General features: G+C 41.4%; 1 protein-coding gene across 9 annotated transcripts in view; it reads right to left on the bottom strand.

Annotated features, from left to right (window-relative positions):
* The window catches only part of TBC1D1 (TBC1 domain family member 1), a 117,343-nt gene that overhangs the window by 87,545 nt on the left and 9,490 nt on the right, over positions 1 to 20,308 (bottom strand). The gene's annotated exons all lie outside the window — the stretch shown is intronic.

The raw sequence follows: 20,308 nt of genomic DNA, 5'->3' as shown, positions 1-20,308 counted from the left end.
CATAAATTTACACATACACAAATACCCCCATCATTTCTCCTCCAACAAAGCTCTCTATTAAAAGAAACCATTTGGAGATAAGGAGAGAGATGTGAGATATAAGAAAATATTAAGGAGACTACAGTCAAGCTTTTAACTCAAAAGAGGAGTATTTTCTGACTCATTCTCCTCTGATTTCAGCTTTCTTTAGGTTTAATGGCTGTAAATATTTTTGAGTCTTCACAATACGTCACCATTGAATGAAGTCTCACCAGAAGTTGCATTAAGGGCATAGCCAAAACTGTATTACCTGAGAACTGGCCTCTCCTGTTGCTTTTGTGTTAAGTCTGGTGGTGGTTTTACAGCAGACCCCATTCCCTTTTGAAAATTTTTCCTCTGAACTGTACTTAAACATGCTTTGGCAGCTATTCTTCTCATGAATTATCCCCTCGGCCCACATTCACTGTTACAAGTTTCATTTCTCTCTTCTTTCCCTGTACACAGAAGGTCTTCATAAATTCAGTTGAAAAAATGCAAGAAAAGACTACACCTGCCAGTAATTACCAGTATCCGTATCTGGCCTTTGTTTAAAAACACCCACAATTTTTATCCTTCATTACTTAGTTTTCACTGTTCATTAGGATTTCCTTGAGCCTTGTCTCATCCCTTCCCATTCCAAGTAGGAGGCTAGACAGTTTCTCCTTTATATGAGGAAAAAGATAGAAAGAAGTAACTACCGTGAGAGTAGTCATGCGAATTCAAAATGTAATAATGTTTTGACTCTTAGATACAGCTGCATTAAAAGATACCAAACTAAAGGTGTCTATTTAAGGAAGCCCCACACATTTATGGCATCTCCATATGATGCAAGATGAGACAAATGGTTCATCTGGATCCACTGAGGGAAAAGAGTAACGAAATCCTCTGGATTTCATCCTGTCCAAAGACTTGATCAAGCCTGACTAGCTGGCTTCTGAAAAGATACTGTGGTGAAGAAAAGAGTGAGCTTTGTTACTTCTTTTGGCTAAATTATAAGCAAACTCCTTTTTTCTCAATACAAAATAAAATAAAAGCTTAATCACAAAACCAAACTACCTTACCAAACAAGATCTGCATCAGCCCCCTGATGAGAGACAACAGCAAGACCTGCCAGCTAACCACTAACTGGCAGTGGCTGTCCCCTTAACGCAAAGTGCATAGGAGCTCAGTGCCCCGAGCTGCACGTCCACATTAAAGATGAAATCCAGCTCTCACCAAAGAAAACGAGGTGACTTTCTTGGTGGTTTCCAGATACTCAGTGGAAACAGAAATGACAATGTTTTGGGTAATCTTCTTTGTACTGTTAGTGAGTTAAAAGTGTGGACTGAAGTGTTTTGGCTATCTGCTAACCAGCAGCAAATATGAAAAACGCAGGACACTGGGCCGGTGCCCACAGGTAACGTGCAATCCACTTCCCATGTGGCAGACAGAAGAGAACAATTCCTCACCAGAGCGCTGGGCACTGACTCAGCAGTGGAGCCCTGTCCAACCTCTCCTCTAGGTTTTAGCTTTTATATGATTGTCTTTTCAGCCACAAAATTTGTAACTGCTAAAATGCTTTGATTCAAGTGACATTACCATTTCCCGCTCAGGAATGAAAAGCGGCGTTGGTGATGGGTTATCTGTCCTCTTCCCTACCAGCAGTATCCATCCTCTCTCCAACAGAGTGTCAGAGCATAAGAGGGTTACCACATGCTAAGGCTCATTTGGGATCCTGGATCTCAGCAAGAGGACTGAGGGAAGGAGGGATCTGTGAAGGGAAAGGTGATCCTACACCATGTGGGAGAGAAGCACAGAGGCCAAGGGCCATGGTGCTCAGCAGACAGTGGAATGAAGTCCTCCTTGGGCAAGCACTGTCCTGCAGGCAAGGTTAGATCAACTAGAATGAGGTCATCAGAGTATCAGATGATAAAATGCATGATGAGGTTCAAGTAGCTTTCCTAGTTGCTACCATTATCTTAAGATTCTTCCCTGTGGGTCTATTTTGGACAAAGAAGTGTTCAGACATTCTTTTTTCCTTGGAAAAGGTCTATCTAGAGAAAATGGATTGTTTTCTTATGCCCTATTATAAGGCAGTTCTGGGTGATAGCAGATGCTGAGCTGACCAATCAGATATCTTGAATGGAACAGATCATCTCTTAGCATTTGATTCAGAAAGTTCAGAGAAGAAAGATTTTGGTGAAGTCCTTAATCAAACAAGGGACTGGAGAAAATGTTTCTCATGGAATGCAGAACCCATCATTCTGTAAAGGACCTCTCTTTGCATGAGGATGAATGTTACAGAGAATCTAAAACCAGAGAAAAGTAGCTTTACCTTCAACAGCTGAAGCTGGCTACAGGAGGAGAAGTTGACAAGAGGATACTTTTAGATGTACAGTATCTGACCAACAAACATGATGCATGCCAAAGGTACCCACAAAAGCCAGGGACAGAGGGAAAGCAACATTACAGAGAAAGAAAGAGAGGTAACCAAGGCTATACATAATCAGTGTAACTGTAAACACAATCTAGCTTTAGGGTCCTAGTGCCCATTCATAAACATTAAGGTCATCTGACACAAAACACTCATCTGGACTGAAATCATCCTGCCACTTCAAACACTTCCAAAAACACTGATGAGTAAACTTTGGATTGGCAAGCTTTATGCTGGATTGAGTATTTTTTTTTTTTTGCTGTCTGTGGGAAGACAAAAAAGCTTAAAGCTGTCAGGAACTTTGCCATGGGTTCTGACTAATTCTGCTCAAGCACGATCATATGTCTGCATTTGACCAAGATCAAATGCGCACTGCTGAGCGATCCAGTTGTGACCAACCAATCACATCTTTTTAAATGAGCAAAAAACCACAGCCTGTATCTGCAGGTAAGTCCAGGCAGACTTGTGAAAAGATCACTTCAATCTGAATCATTGGATGCAAAAAAACCCACAAGGACAATGTGGCAAATGAGCAATGGGGGAAACTCAGCGCATAGTGGGGAACTGCCACACAGAGACATCAGAGGTTCCACGCGTTTATTCTGGTTTGCGACAGAGGGTTTTCTGGCAGCTGTGAAACTGGAGCAGGAAGAGTGGAGCACAAGCAGAGCAAACTGCCGAACTGCAGAAGCAGATTATAGAGCTCAAAACAAATAGGGATGCTCCCAGTATGCAGTGACAAAGACACAGGTTGAGCCCTTGAGATCATAAACTAGGTCTTCACTGTGGCTGAAACAGTTGGAAACCTGCCGTTTTTCTCCCTGCAGGGCAATATTTCTTGGTCTTCTCAGTGTCACCAAGCTGAGGGACAAGTAGCTGAGCTCTCCAGGCTGCTGAGGTGGCTCTGGAGGAGAGAGCAGCAGCCGCCACAGGAATGATACACACCTGCACACACACTCCGACACAACTGGATAAACCACAAAATATTAATGATGCAAGACTGCTTATTTTAAAAATCCCCCTGACAAGGAGATGTGAAGAATGTGACAATTAAATGGGGATTAACATCCACTGGCACTAGATATACAGCCATGGAATGACTTTGCACCCTTTTCCTTCACCGTCCCGTTGCTTCCTTGTGCCAAGCACTGAAAGGTCTCAGGAGGAAAAAAACCTCTCAAAGTTTAAGACGTATTTTCTGAAATGCAATTAATTAAAGGTTGTACTTAAAGTGTTCCTTGACCTTGAAACTTATATGGTTAACCCAAGTTATTCAGATAGGAAGAAAGACACTTCATTTGAAAATATGTCTCATTTCCTTTGTGGAGAAGCACTACCTCAAACTGGAAAAAAAATTTAAATACGAAGCACTTCTACTTCCAATAACGGATAAGTTATGTAGTAAAAAAAGTCTAGGAAGTGTTGAGGAAAACCAGACTATGAACAGAAAATTACAACTCTCACTTGACTGGTTAAAATCAAAACATAATTATAAAATTTATCGATTCCCCATGTGCTATGGGAGATATATAAACTATGAATGCCTATTTCCATTACATGGGACTTCATGTTAGTTAAGATGTCCATATTCACTTTATCCTATTAGAACACTCTAGTAACGAATAATATAAAATAAGCAATTTTGTATGCATAATTTTATGGAGTTATAGCCTAGTTAACCGTAAACACAAAAATAGTCCCACCACCCTAAACATATTATTTTGTGTACTTCAGTTCTAACAGTAGGAGTCTAGGAAAGTCTATTGAGTCCCACAGTATGGACAGCCATGAAAAGCAGCCAGTCTTCTCAGTTCTCCACAACTTACTGAATAAAGATATTTCTAACAGCATTGATGTATGTAAAAAAGCACATTGATTTCTCATAACTGAATTCAGCCGCAATCCCCATAGACAGTACACAGATTCTTACTGTAGTTCAGATACTCTAAAGCAACATCCATTTCAGTAAACTGAAAAAAAAGCAACAGTTAGAATAAAACTTCAAGCATTAACCATTCCACCCCCAACCCATAATATTCTCGGTTTTGCTGGAAAGATCTTAACAACAAAAACTATCAGTTCAGGTTTATCTCTCAGCAGGTATAGGGTCCAGAACTTACCTACAGTCAATGGGGCTATATTGCAATTTACATACGATGAACACGTGGGTGTAAAAGCTATTCATCTGAGAAGGATCCAGTCCTGCCTCCACTAAAATCACAGAACAAGTTGCTATCCTTACACATCTTAAACGTAGATAACAAAAAGAGGAAACAAATACCATATTGTCCTGTTCTTTTCCAGAATCAAGCTGAAGAAATTTTAATTTCTGCCACGTTGCCCTCATCTCATAAGCCTCCCTGCTCCACTGCTCTTGGATGAAACCCCGGTGGGAGAACTGCAGCAGCCTGTGGAGAACTCAGCAGCCCCTTGCAGCTGATTAAGAGGTGCGTGCACTCAGCAACCCGCCCGGCCCTCGCTCTGCATCGCTTCTCATCACCAGCCTTTCATTTGCTTACAAGCTGCAGCACAGTCCTTCCCTAGATATTTCCTGTGTAATGTGGAATTGAGAATACCACTGGAACCTACTAATATAATAACTTGCATGTATGGTGATTTTGTATGGTGCATACAAATCTGCCTTTTTATTAAATTATCTGCGATTTTTATTTTGCCATGTTGTGCTGTTGATTATATTCCTTCTCAGCTGTCTTGAAAGTGGAAAATTTTATCAGCAATGTTCCCTTGCACACACTTTTAACTTACTGTTTCTTATCTCTCCCCTTCCTACCCTCTTCTCAGGGTTTATTAACCCATCGAGTGTATCTTTGGCAATGACGTGCACTCTTTTGCTCCTGTGATTTTTATATATTTTTGGCTAAGTCATACTGTCTTTCAATTACCACAAAAGCCACAAAATGGCAATAAACCATCTTTAAAACCAAGATTCAAAGACTGTCTCTACCCATCTGAAAAAAACAAACCACTTTCCCCACAATTCAGTTAGCTTTTCATTCAGAAGTTTGCAGCTCCCGGTTTCACTACAAACAACACTTCATATTTAGTTATTTTAAGGCAATTCCATTTGACTTCTGGAAAAAGCACGCTGGAAAACATTTGTGAAATGTAACACACAATACAGAGACTTTTAAAATATAGCAATAGGATTTGTCCTTATGGCTCTTTTGTGGTTTTGATAAAGCTGCATCGCTTCAAAGGGCTCAGGATATATTACTGTAAGACACCACTGCACATTTCGGCCACATGTGCTGACTGCGCTTCCGCTCCTCTGCCAGAACAATGGAAGCCTTCACGCGCTGAGTCAGCTATCCCACAACCACCAGTCCACGCAGACTGAATACATTTTGCTCACTACAGGTTTCTTTAACCATGTCTTATCACTGAGAATGCTAGATAGCTGCGTCCTTTCACGTAAGACTCTCCGAGTAGGTAAAATTTGGGAAATGCCTACATATTTTCAGGAATAAAGGCCAAAATATTTGACTTGTGGTACACTACTGAAATCCATCAATAAATAAATAAAGTTACAGAAAAATAACCAAGGGCCAACTCTGCCATTTCCTCCCTCCTGGGTATTTCCATACCAACAGGGAATACTGGCATTCCAGGAGAAACCTGCAGACAGCTGGATGGATGAGCTGGACAGCTGAACTCTTCACTCAGATGATCTGGTAAGTTCAGATACCACTGCAACTTTGAGTTTGAGTTCACATATTTGAATGTGTTCACAGACACAAAGACCCAAATAAATAAGTGAACCTCAGAAGTTAGCTGAGCAGGGTCTTTTACCCCAGGATGTAATAAATTCTCAAGTCTCCTGTTGGTTTCAATCATAATTTACGAGTAGAATGTAGGCCAGCTTTAATTCATTTCCCATTAATTTTCCATTGTTTCTGACAAGCAAAAAGCTGTAATATACAGCCAAACAGCAAGAGCTAAAAAAAAAAAAAAAAAAAATCAAATATTACATTCTCTCATTGTAGATCCATAATATCATCCCCATACACATGCTTTGTACTCACAATGCAGTTGGGACTGAACTCCAGTTGAGACTACCGGAGGATTCATTCAGGCACAGCTGAGCTGTCTCAAGCTGGTATCAAGACTTCTAGAACAGACTGACATGCCTGTGCGTGTGCGTGTAAAAGTCAGGTCACTGAGGGTTATCCAGGCAAGGAAAATTTGTCACATACGTAGTTTTTATATGGCTTACTGGAAGTGTGCAATCTCAAGTTGTGTGAAGGGATTTATCCTGAGACCTTGACAATTTGTATTCTGTAACTTTGACAAGAAATGTACCTATAAATCAGAAACCTATGTTTTGTTTGTTTGGGGTTCCTGGGAACTTATGCTGACTTTTCCAGTCCTTGCTTGTATATAGATAGTCTATTAAAACACAAAAACTGAAACAGAGGGGGAAAAAGAAAAAGACTTCATTTTAAAGAAAAACTTGAAGCATGCCTTCTGCAGTATACAACCTACCTGCAGTGCCCACTGAAAACCTCCACCCAGCAAAAAGGAAGCCTGCACACAACAACGCATGCAGTCTGAGGTTTATTGTCCTCTGGCTGTAACTAGTTCATTATGGAGTTAATAACATATGCAAAGAATATTCTGAAGTCCTTAAAGTTTATAGAAGAGAAACTTTCATTCTAATGCAGATACAAGCATATTATATCAAGCTCAGAACATGACTGAAAGCTAATGTTTTCACGTCTATCGGATATTCTGCTGAGGGGTACTTAGACATCCCAGAACATCAGCTGATGCCAAACACTAACCCCAGTTAAGCACATGTCTTGTTTTGTGAATTTCAATACCCAAGAATAAACTCCAGGAACACTAGTATTCAAAAGGGCAATTTGGAAGAAGAAGTAAAATGGGAATTATGGTACCGAAATTCTTATCGAAAGCCCACCAGGGTCTTTTGATTGATTTCAATCAGTCAGATTAAGCCTTCAGTATCTCTAAGATAAGGTGAGGAATTCCCCTGCTGGTAGAAAGCAACAGCAGTAGAGGTGAAAACTGTCACAACTGTTCAGTATCTTACATTTGCTCTGGACAGCCACTAAGTGGCACTTAAACACCTCATCTTAAACCATGGTGAATCTGCAAACTGTTGTGAAGGGAGTGGGGGACAACAGGAGTTATGCAGTCTGGGGACTGATCCCTTTTACGAACAATGAAGTTCACTTCCTGCAATTAGAGAAACTTTCTACGGGCCTGACTGCGTATGGAAATGTTACTGTCAGAAATGCTGTACAATGCTCCCTGGAAGCAGAAATACTCCGCAGAAGCAACGGCTTCCTCTCCTAAATCCCGGTCCTGCTTTGGGAATCAAAGTGCCTTGTTCCAGGAGATCATTACCCACTATTGTGTCATTTTGAAATATGCACTTAAACCAGGAAAATGAAAGTACCTCATTGCTGCAGGACTGGAGGTCAAACGAAAGTGGCCCTAATGTCTTAGCATAACTTCTAGAAATGCCTCCGAGTTCAGCTTCAATTAGAGATCTCTGCAGGGACCAACGCTATTGGATACACATTAGAATGGGGTTTTAGTAGTCAGCAGAGAATCAAAAGTGATGAATGGAGCTTTGCTCTTCTTAAGACTTTAGTACATTATTGCTTCCTAGACATATGCAATACTTTCATTTGCATTTTTAATCAAAGAAAGAAACTCAATTTTCCTAATAGTGGTGTTGAATCAACTATGTTAATCATTCTGAATATGCTAATGCATTATAGTTACATTTTTTCTTTTTATCTGGTTTTAAAACTGCTTCTGTTTCATGAAAAATCTTTCTAAATGAATTAGCTACACAAACTGGAAACCATTTTTTCCTATATGAACAACATATCTGTCAGTGGAAAAAATCTTGGAAAATTGGAAAAAAAGACAAAACCAAGAAGAATAATATATTAGATATTTTAGGTGCTAACCAGGCAACTATCTACAAGCACGTTCAATGTCATTATTGCCAGTATTTCTGTTGTCTTCAGTGGAACTAGCCTGAACTTAAAGTGCATACAGGTTTTCAGCATCAAAGACTCAGAAGTAAGATTTATGTACAACTGGCCTTTTAGACTCTCAAAGAAACACCTCCATTTCATTTAGCCACAAGTTTAGATGTAAAATACACTACCAGATATTAGCTGCAAGCTCTATTTTTCACCTTTGTGCTGAATGTGGCCTCCAGAAATCTCAAATTAAGAGTTATGAATTTCATCTTTTGTTCTCTCTTCATGTGGAAGTTCATTACATTATGATTAGAAGTACAGCATACAAGCAACAAAACAACTCAACAAGCCACGGTACATCATGATTACTAAGAATACAATTTTTAAGCACATTATGCATGCATGAAACTAGTTTTGTGGGGTTTTTTTAAAGGCTGAAATAAAGAAGCTTGCAAATGAAAAGCATTCAATCAGTTATGTAGAAGGATCAAACTTAACCCAGTGCAAGAGGAATCACCAGCAGCGAAGCTGTTTTTATGACCAGCAATAGATCTCAATCATTGTCACTCTGGGAAAAGTGGGGGGAGGGTGGGAAAGAAAGGAGAAGGCCACATCAACCGGTAGTTCCATACAAAGGACAAACCAAGTATAAACTGGCATTATCCGCTCAATCCTTGTATCAGATCCTCGATGATCAACCTTTAGGGCAGACACACATATCCATTTAAGCCTGTATTTGTCCAGCCACACAAATCATTCTTTAGGAAAATATTTCCCACAGCCCTTCCCATAAGTTGATGTCCACAGAGAGGGTAAAAAAACAGAAATATAGAACAACTGTGTCTACACCAGGCAACGGAAAGCACCGATTTTACGACAGTGATTTGTTACCGTTATTCACTTTGACATACAGGATGGGAGATTGTGCTGCTAAAGTAAATACAGTAGTTATATATGCCTCCTCTGCTTTGGTTTTCTGCTCCGCTACAGCCAAAGAGCCCGCATCTGATGACCTTGAGGGCACATCATAAATGTCAGCCCAATGCAGGCAAAACTCTAAATGAGAAGCTGATTGCACGGAAAAATAAGGAGCAATTTCAGGAAGGTGATTTACTCAATATCATATTTTATGAGTTGGCATCTTCATATTTTAATGTGGATGGCTTAAATGGCCCTAATGGACAAATTCTAGAATCTGAAAGAAAGAAAATACAATTGCATAAACATGAATGTCCATGTTTAAGTAGCTCCAAGTGAGCTAAAGCCCAAGCTTTTCAGAGAAACGTATGAAGCAGAGAAAATAGAAAAGTCTTGTTTTTACTAATCTTGAGGAAAGATCACTGATGTAGTACCCAGTCCTACAATCTGACTGATGCCAGAACCACTCTTGGGTCTGTCTGGAGAGATTGTACTAAGCTACATGACAGATATGGCCTTTGTTTATTCATATATTTGACAAAAGCTATCTTCCCACATGTTTAAAAACAGATTGTGCACACTTTGAATGTTCTCTTTCACTAACTAAATTACATTGTCCTCAATATGTTATTGTACTGTGTGCCATGAAAACTAATGCTGTATTAGGTAAGACAGATTTTTTTTATAAAAACTGTTCTTTTTCAAAGCAGGTTTTTCCCCCCCCTAAAATACACTTTCTGGCTTTAAATTGCATACAACTATCACTGCACCATGTACCCACAAAATTAATTTAGAAACATCACAACTGTGCATACTTTATATTCCTTAAGATCATTAATTAATTAAATGAAAAATAAAAACCATCATCTACTGAATCTAGATTAGACTTTCTGACTTGTGTTTGGAGGTCAATAAGGCAGCATTCTTCCAACCGTCCTCTAGTCTTAAATTAATTTCAGCAAGCCACAGCAGTGGGTAACTGCAGGAAATACATTAGAGTTCCTTTATTAATTATTCTTCTCTGCAGTATCGTACATTCAGCTTAATCACAGAATCATAGAATTGTTAAGGTTGGAAAAGACCCTTAAGATCATCGAGTCCAACCGTCAACCTAGCACTGCCAAGTCCACCACTAAACCATGTCCTCAAGCACCACGTCTACCCGTCTTTTAAATACCTCCAAGGATGGAGACTCAACCACTTCCCTGGGCAGCCTGTGCCAGTGCCTGACTACCCTTTCAGTGAAGAAGTTTTTCCTAATATCCAACCTAAACCTCCCCTGGCGCAGCTTGAGGATGTTTCCTCTCATCCTATCACTTGTTACTTGGGAGAAGAGACCAACCCCCACCTCGCTACAACCTCCTTTCAGGTAGTTGTAGAGAGCAGTAAGGTCTCCCCTCAGCCTCCTCCAGACTAAACAACCCCAGCTCCCTCAGCTGCACCTCATAAGACTTGTGCTCTAGACCCTTCACCAGCTTCGTTGCCCTTCTTTGGACACATTCCAGCACCTCGATGTCCTTCTTGTAGTGAAGGGTCCAAAACTGAACACAGCACTCGAGGTGCAGCCTCAGCAGTGCCGAGTACAGGGGCACTATCACCTCCCTGCTCCTGCTGGCCACACTATTCCTGATACAAGCCAGGATGCCATTGGCCCTCTTGGCCACCTGAGCACACTGCTGGCTCATGTTCAGCTGGCTGTCGACCAACACCCCTAGGTCCTTTTCTGCCAGGCAGCTCTCCAGCCACTCCTCCCCAAGCCTGTAGCATTGCATGGGATTGTGGTGACCCAAGTGCAGGACCCGGCACTTAGCCTTGTTGAATCTCATACAGTTGGCCCTGGCCCAGCAATCCAGCCTGTGCAGGTCCCTCTCTAGGGCCTTCCTACCCTCCAGCAGATCGACACTTCCACCCAACTTGGTGTCATCTGCAAACTTACTGAGGGTGCACTCAATTCCCTCATCCAGATCACCAGTGAAGATATTGAACAGGACCAGCCCCAACACTGAGCCCTGGGGAACACCACTTGTGGCTGGGCACCAACTGGATTTGACTCTATTCACCACCACTCTCTGGGCTCGGCCGTCCAGCCAGTTTTTAACCCAGCGCAGAGTGCACCCATCCAAGCCATGAGCAGCCAGCTTCTCCAGGAGAATGCTGTGGGAGACAGTGTCAAAGGCCTTACTAAAGTCCAAGTAGACAACATCCACAGCCTTCCCCTCATCCACTAAGCGGGTCCACTTGTCATAGAAGGAGACCAGGTTAGTGAAACAGGACCTCCCTTTCATAAACCCATGCTGGCTGGGCCTGATCCCTGGGTTGTCCCACATGTGCCGCATAATGGCACTCAAGATGACCTGCTCCATGACCTTCCCTGCCACCGAGGTCAGGCTGACAGGCCTGTAGTTCCCTGGATCCTCCTTCTGACCCTTCTTGTAGGGGGGCGTCACACTTGCTAACTTCCAGTCAGCTGGGACCTCCCCGGTTGACCAGGACTGCTGATAAATGATGGAGAGCGGCTTGGCAAGCTCCTCTGCCAGCTCCCTCAGTATCCTCGGGTGGATCCCATCTGGCCCCATGGACTTGTGCGTATCCACGTGGAGGAGCAGGTCAGTGACTGCCACCTCTTTGACAACTGGGGCTTCATTCTGCATCCTATCTCCATCTTCCAGCTCAGGGGCCTGAAAACCCCGAGGATGAGAAGTCTGACTATTAAAGACTGAGGCAAAGAAGGCATTAAGTACCTCAGCCTTTTCCTCATCCTTCGTGGCAAATATTCAATGTTGCTATAAATCAAACAATATTTTCTGAACTCTTAGTTCTGTATATGCAACCTGGGTTTCTAGACTCATTCTCTTTCTCACTTAGAACTTTTCCACAGGCATGACTCGTACTTTTTTTTTTTTTTTATTTGCCCAGAATTTTCTGCTGGCTGTGAGTTGGTTTGAAGCTGTCTAGGTCTGACTAGGCTACAAGGTGGTGAGACCCATTCACTTACTTTGTGTGTACTGCATCCAACACCTTTGCAGAAGGCAGGCTTTACTACACTACAGTAAGGTGAGCTGAATAATTTTGCTGTTACCTGTTTTGTTATTGTTACCACTTGTGAAGCTGGGGAAGTTAACATGTTAAGTGCTGGGGTAACGCGTGGATAAATATAGCCTCTCAACTGAAGACCTACATTGTACTTTGAGAACTGTGTGGATTCAAGAAATTCTCAAATTTTCACATTCATCTTCCACACTAAGTTATCTTCAAGCTTTTCAATCAAATTTGAAGACTACAGCATCACCAAACTCTTACAAAGTTTAGGAAGTTGGTCACAGAGGGTTAACTTATTTCTCGGTGAGGGTATTGCTTAGCAAAGCAGAAAGAAATTGCTCCAGCTGAGAAAATGAAATAAATAAAGCACAGGATGAGTACCAGAAAGTTAGTGCCAGAATGAGGTTGAAGCCACAAAAATGAAGAAATTGCCACATGACAGTATTTCACAACACATTCAACCCCTCAGGGGCAGGTTCACTAGTAATTTTAAGACAATCAGGTGTAAATCGTGGAAATGTACTGAAAGCCATCCATTCCCATCACTGTAACAGCAGCAGACACAAGACTGTAAGAAGATATTTACCAGCACGCAGATTGTTCCCATGCTGTTTATTTCTTCCTAGAGTAAGGCTACTCCATCTTTGGACTCACTGGGCAGGGATGCAGCGATTTCTTCTCACAGAATGCTAGCAGGACAGACTTCAAAGTCTGTGACACTTTGTCTAGGTGGCTCTGTGTACAGAGGCCAAGTAAGCCTGCAAGTCTCCAGGTGCACTTCCATCCTCATAGCCCTACTTTTAGCATCTATGTCACCATACAAAGAAACAACATCAGGTTTCCTGCTGCACATGACAGCACAAGTGACACACACCTTTCAATATTATTTAAGTTGAAAAACAGGCTAACAATGTCATCTGATACAGAATACTATACTGTTGAAGTCACAGTAAGAGTTCTTATTAGTCATGCTGTAGCAGAAATTTCTGTATGATTTAGGAGATTGAAGAAATCACAAGAAAATATAATTCATGTTGCTGCTGCTGTAAGAGTGGGAATAGGCATCTCTTTTTACAAACCATGTGATTAATTTCATCTTCCTTGGTAAGACATTATCTCTGAGTTTAAGTCAGGAAATGGCACTGGTATTGCACAAATGACTTCCTCCGTGTGGCAATCACACACGAGGTTGAGGGAAATCACACAATATTTCTTATAAAATGATGGTGAACACAGGAGCACTTGGCTGAGCCAGGATGTCACAAAGTCACTCTCAGGTCTGACAAGAGCCCCATAAAGGCTTGGGCTAATGCTGCTAGGGACAGAGTCATTGGCCATTAAAGCCCCCTGAAAGAAGAGTTCGCGTACATGAATCCTTTGAACAGATCCCAGGATAGAGCTGGTGTAGTCACAGTTATGCTCTAGGCTCAGGATGAGCATAAAGCCTGATTAATTGTGAGAGCGTCCAAAGCACAGGTGGCTGTTTGCATTACACAGGATACTCTATTAAGATTTACACAGCTAAACTTTGACCTACTTTATATACCAGACTATGTATGGGCACAAATATGTATTTGATTTTTCATTTGTTCTGTTGCATTTTTTTCCTTCTGTTTTTTACATAATTTCTCCAGTTAGCATTTGGGAGACAGGAGAGACTTCCTAAACCAAAAAGCAGTGCTAGCAGTTTGCAATTATGTAGATTCCATCAAAAAAACCCAAAGGCACATACGAACAGGAGGCAGAAAACAGCCAAATTAAGCTCTCAGTTGCACCTAAATAAGTCCAGTTACCTCATTTTTCTTCAGTGTTCTATGCTTTTTGCAAAAGTCTAATCTCCCTAGACTCATCAAGCAGCAAAATACAGTAGAAAAAGATCACTTCTATCTTTAAAATTATCTTGCCTGAGTTCTTTTAAGAAAGGGAAGTGGTGCTATTAAAACTGATAGACTTAGTGAGGCCGTATCTTAGAGTCTAATGCAAAAACAAGTTGTGTAAGAATCCTCAGTCACGAACCTAAGCCTCACAACAACTGCTTTGGAGTTCACTGGGCCTCTGCCATTCCTTTTATAGATGAATAATGTGAAGTTCACTCACAACATCAGCTCTGTGCAGCCTCACAGAGAGCGAAGTGTTGATTATCTGAAACCAGCTTCTCTAGCGCATAATCAGATCACAAACAACATGTAACAGAGTACTGCATTCCAGGTAATACAGCATGATCTGCTTAAGTGCATAAGCTATTGTAACTCCTGAAAGTAGGTGAAGGTTGTTTAAAAACATAGTAACTATTAAAGCAATTGGTGGACCAAAAAAAATGAAGACCTCTGACAAAAGGAGAGATCACTGTTGTAACCAAACATCTCAACAACAGGGCAAGTGCTACATTTTAAAAAGTGCCTCAGTGTAAGGAGATGGGGTTTATCTGTGTCTGCTACAGGGCAGATTTGGGACAATCAAAGTCAATGAGCAGGCTCAGGTCTCGAGCAGGTTTCCCAGTCTGCTGCAACCATACGGGCACTGCAACTCTCATGGCAACATGCCTGCAGCTGCCAGAAGCCCAGTTGCTGGCCAAAAGCTGCCCCTGATTTATGACACTACAGAACGAAGATTTAGAAGAGGCAAGGAGACTTGTGCATATCTTGTGCAGCTGTAGTCCTGCTTAAATCATGAGCAATATTTCTCTATAAAATAGAAAAGAACAGTTCTATCCAGTGTTTTGCCATTATAGCATTAACAGCTCTGGTAAACACAAGCATATATTACAGGCTGTTATGACAACTTATTTCCAGACTCTTGGGAAAAAAAGAAAAAAAAAAAAAAAAAAAAGAACTAAACTTATCCTTTTATCCTTTAAAAATCTGAACTGAACTTTTTACATTTCTTCGTACTCTAGTTCTGCACCAGTCATTGATAATGCCACAGAAATATTTCTCCTTACAATACACCAGGCTCAACTTTCTAGGTTCTCCCTCAAATCCTCTAAATCTCCAGTTCATATTACAGAAAGAAAAAAGGAGAAACTTTCAAACATTCTGGGCATCTGTTTCACTAAAAAAAGGTGACAGTGCTGGCTGCTGACTTCTACTCTGCACACAGGAATTTATTTTACCCTGTGACCAGGAAGAACAGGTGGATGAGGCACTCTACACACAGCTAGAAGCAGCCTCACATTCGCAGACCCTGGTCCTGATGGGGGACTTCAACCAGACAAGTATCTGCTGGAGGAACAACACAGCTGGGCATAATCAATCCAGCAAGTTCCCAGAGAGCATCGATGACAACTTGCCAACCCAAGTGACAGAGAAGGTGATGAGGAGAGGTGCTCTGCTGGACCTCATACCTACCAACATGGAAGGGCTTGCTGGGGATATGAAGGTCAAAGGCAACCTTGGCTGCCGTGACCATGAGATGGTGGAGTTCAGGATCCTGAGAAGCAGGGCAAAAAGCAAGATCACAACCCTGGACTTCAGAAGAGCAGATTTTGGCCTATTCAGGGATCTACCTGAAAAAGCACCATAGAATAAAGGTCCTGGAGGGAAGAGGGTCCAAGAAAGCTGGTTGTTATTCAAAGATCACCTGCTTCAATCTCAAGAGCAGTCCATCCAAATGACCAAGAAGTCAGGTAAAAATGCCTGCATGGATGAACAAGGAGCTCCTGGCAAAACTCAAACATAAAGAGGGAGAATACAGAGGGTGGAAGCAGGGACAGGTAACCTGAGAGGAATATATAGACACTGTCCAAGCATGCAGAGACATGGTCAGGAAAGCCAAAGTCCACCTGGAGCTGAATCTGGCAAGGGATGTCAGAGGCAACAAGAAGGGCTTCTATAGCTACACAGGTGACAAAAGGAAGACTAGGGAAAATGTGGGCCTGCTGCTGAATGGAGCACAGGACATGGAAAAGGCTGAGGTACTGGATGCCCTCTTTGACTTCGACTTCTGTGAAACCATTAAGTTTAGAACTGTTATTCTTTATTTACAATAAATATAAAAGTATAACAAAGGACAGTACAACCTTAACTTGCCTTAGATCTAAACTAGCCCAGGGCATTATCAGATAAACTAGTGACCAGTATTCCATTTGCCAGCCAAAACATCCATCAAATAAGATTAAACATACCTAAGTAAAACAAATAATTTGATACACCAAAGAAAGATCAACATAGCAGCACGTGGAATTACTTTTCCAAACTGAAAATAAGAACAGAAATTACTCTTCCTCTGTAACGTTCTGGCTACTTTGTATCTGCTGGAGAGGGATATCCTGTGACAGTATGACATTAGCTTCTCATTATCTCTCTCTCTCATTCCTCGGAGTGAACGATGCGCTAAGGCAAGCTGTCCTACAGAAGGAGAGCGGTGCTGTGTTTGTGGAGAATGAGCTCATGAAGAAAACAGCACATCTCACCTACAGTTCCAAACACTTTTGAACTACCACATCCCAAGTGTAGGACAAAAATGCCAATAATTTGTAATGTATATAGTTTTCAACAACAACGTCAATAGCATCACATTTCTGTAGAACATAAGCAAATGTCAACCCAGAGGCTGCTGGGAACATATGTAGGCTGGTAGCATGTATGTTTTCATTTAAGCCATCGCACTCCTACAGTACCCAAGCACTCTGGCCAAGCTGTTCAACAAGACTGTGTTCTTATGTGAAGGTACTATCCTGCAAGCACAGATTTACTGGAGAGTTAATTTTTTCCTCAGCTTCCACCACCATTACTCAACACAGTATGCATAATCCCCATCTATGACCTATCAGTAGTCTTCATAAGGTCCCTGCAGGCAATATAATTGAATCCAGCTCCATTCCTGAGCACCTACAAAGAATATGCATTAATGCTTCAGCCCCAGCCTCAGGCAGAAATTACTCAGTCATGAGGCCCCATCAGAACCTCCACAGAATGAGGGTGAAGGGATAAGAAACTCCACTGTCTGTAACTAGTGGAAGCTTTGCGAGGTTATACATGAAGAAGGAAGGCAGGCTCCAGATCCTATATCTGACAGATCTGCTTAGGAAGCGAACTCTGATCCATAAGAGAAGCTCTCCCTAGGCAATGTAAACCCATCCTTTTAGTACTAAGTGGAGTGGAATGATCTCTATATGCACGTGCTTGTTTTCAAGTAATGTGCCAAGGAGCAGTCTGCCAGGAAAGCTTCTCCCATCATTCCCTACTTACTGCTATACCAGCAGGGAAAGTGAGCCTTATACTGCCATGATGATGCAATGGAAATAATTATACAAGATCCTACAGAGTGAAGACAAAGACCACAATAGGGCACTGCCTTTTCTTTCACTTCTAAAGAAGAGCAGAACAAAGAATTCCTTGCAAAGAATCTTGACATTATTTAGTATTAATTACTTGTCTTCTGATTTCTTCTCTAAAGTGGATATGTTGGTAATGGAGCAACAATGAACCTAACAGCCCTGTATTCATATCCAGGAAAAACATTGCATGCGTTCCCACACCCCCATCAGTTTTAGATTTTAGCTAAATATTACCCAGAGAAAAATCATCTCCCATTAACAAAATGCTTTTCTATTAAACTGTACGATAATCTCTCACTAATCAATACTAATCAAGTATATCTTCTCACCCCATTTGTACAAAGGAGTACAACTACAGTTAGTGGACTGCAGTCTATGTGCAATGCTGATGCTAAAAGCCTGACCTTTCCTGGTTTTCTGTACCTCCAGTGCTATTCCTCTGTCTGCATGAAGTTCAAGTTTCTTGTTCTCCTCTTCAAAGGCCTTCACTGTTTAGTCTTCTACTCACCTGCTTTCATCTTAACATACTAATCTTCCTAGTCTACTTCTCCCACAGACATCCTTCTGCCCTCTTATTCTACTTATCCTAAGGTGGGGACATACTCACAACTTATTTGCAAAGCCACACAGTACCTTCTACATCAAATCCTCAGTCAAACCTGACCTAATCTGAGAAAACTCTGTCAAATACAGCCCTACTACAGTTTTATCTATGCAGATACAAAGAACTGTGGCTCCTGCAGTTTACAATATTACTGTAATTAGTAACCGGTTGGTATTTTTTCAAATAAAAATAGATGAAGTGCAATTATCACAAAAGTTGGGATGTCCAAGATTGCTGGGTAAAGAGTTGTTATGAACATGTAAACTCTGTGACTAAACCTATCTGGACTGCTGTGTCTCTCTTACAGAGCTGAAGCAAATAGAAAAAAAAGAGTCCTTAGGAACAAGAGTGCCAGCACAGGAATCTGCTGAGTCACACTGGCTGCAAAGGTCCAATTTCTAAAATTTGTTTCTTCTGAAGTTGAACATAAGCTGCAGCAACATACTGCTGAATTCTTCATCCCAACTCACTTGCTTTTAACAAACAGCTCCCTCAGTTTATAGCTGTCATGGTTTAACCCCAGCCAGCAGCTAAGCACCACACAGCTGCTCGCTCACCCCCCCCATGATGGGATGGGGGAGAGAATCAGAAGAGTGAAAGTGAGAAAAGTCATGGGCTGAGATAAAGACAGTTTAATAGGTAAAGCAAAAGCTGCACACACAAGCAAAGCAAAGCAAGGAATTCATTCACTACTTCCCATCAGCAGGCAGGTGTCCAGCCATCTCCAGGAAAGCAGGGCTCCATCAGGTGTAACAGTTACTTGGGAAGACAAACATCATAGCTCTGAACATCCCCTCCCCTTCCTTCTTCTTCCCCCAGCTTTATATGCTGAGCATGACATCATATGGTGTGGGATATCCCTTTGGTCAGCTGGGGTCAGCTGTCCCAGCTGTGTCCCCTCCCACCTTCTTGTGCACCCCCAGCCTGCTCACTGGTGGGGTGGGGTGAGAGGCAGAAAAGACCTTGACTCTGTGTAAGCACTGCTCAGCAATAACTGAAACATCCCTGTATTATCAACACTGTTTCCAGCACAAATCCAAAACATAGCCCCATACTAGCTACTATGAAGAAAATTAACTCTATCCCAGCCAAAACCAGCACAGTAGCAAAGGTATACAGTACACCCCTATGCTTTCAAGTTGGGTATCTGCAAGACAGGTAACATCAGTTCACTCCTCTTGATAAATACACAAACACCAATTAGCTAAAAGGCATTATATGACAATATTCAGGGCAGTGTAACAACACCCTATAAAGCATATGGGACTTACTTAAAAGATAGATTAATCAGAAATTACACTGAATTTAGTAAAACAGGCAGGGCTTCACTTTAGAAGACAAGAACACTTGTCATTTCCATTATCCTTTTGTTAAAACATAGGTCCACAAACACTTGTTAGACGTCTACCTCCTAATTAGGAACCTAGCCTGTGAAAAGTCAAGAGAAACAACCCTTGCAATCAAGGCAAGTTAAGAGACCAGGTGGAGGGCAGTTTTTGAGAGGGCAGATAGCTGTGTGAATCTGTGGCTAACTAGTTAAAATAGGCATCCAAACATTCTGGGTGTTGTCTCCAAAAACATGTAGACACAGCTGCAAATTTAACTAGAGACTTATTTTGTTCTCTTTAATTTCAAACATGTCTAGGAATTTGATCAAATGTGAGGAAAAAGTGCTTCAATCTTTTGTTGCAAAAGAAAATGCAAAAGAAAATGTACTGGAGGTGACGAGTGCTGTGTACTCACCATAATCCTGTAAAATCACAAGCAAAAATAAGTGGATAAGCAAACTGAAAAATGCATTTACCAACTTCTATTCAATGCCAAGTTCCGAAACATCTATTCCTTATTTCTGCTCCCTTACATACCTAAATTTTGTATTCTACATTTTAACTTGACAGGATTTCTCACTTGAATGCTTATGATTTACAATATATTTGCCTTCTAATTTACTGGAACTGCTTTTTTATCTGGGGGGATTTAACTAAAGCTGTTTCCATATGTTTTGAGCTCTAAGATTGAGACCACAGACTTGGAACTGTACAATGTTTTGCTATTGG

Source organism: Nipponia nippon, unplaced genomic scaffold (genome assembly GCF_047370975.1).
Source record: "Nipponia nippon isolate SJK-2023a ecotype South Korea unplaced genomic scaffold, ASM4737097v1 scaffold_6, whole genome shotgun sequence".
NCBI lineage: Eukaryota > Metazoa > Chordata > Aves > Pelecaniformes > Threskiornithidae > Nipponia > Nipponia nippon.
Note: the sequence above shows the minus strand (reverse complement) of the source record. Positions and strands in the feature narration are given on the sequence as shown.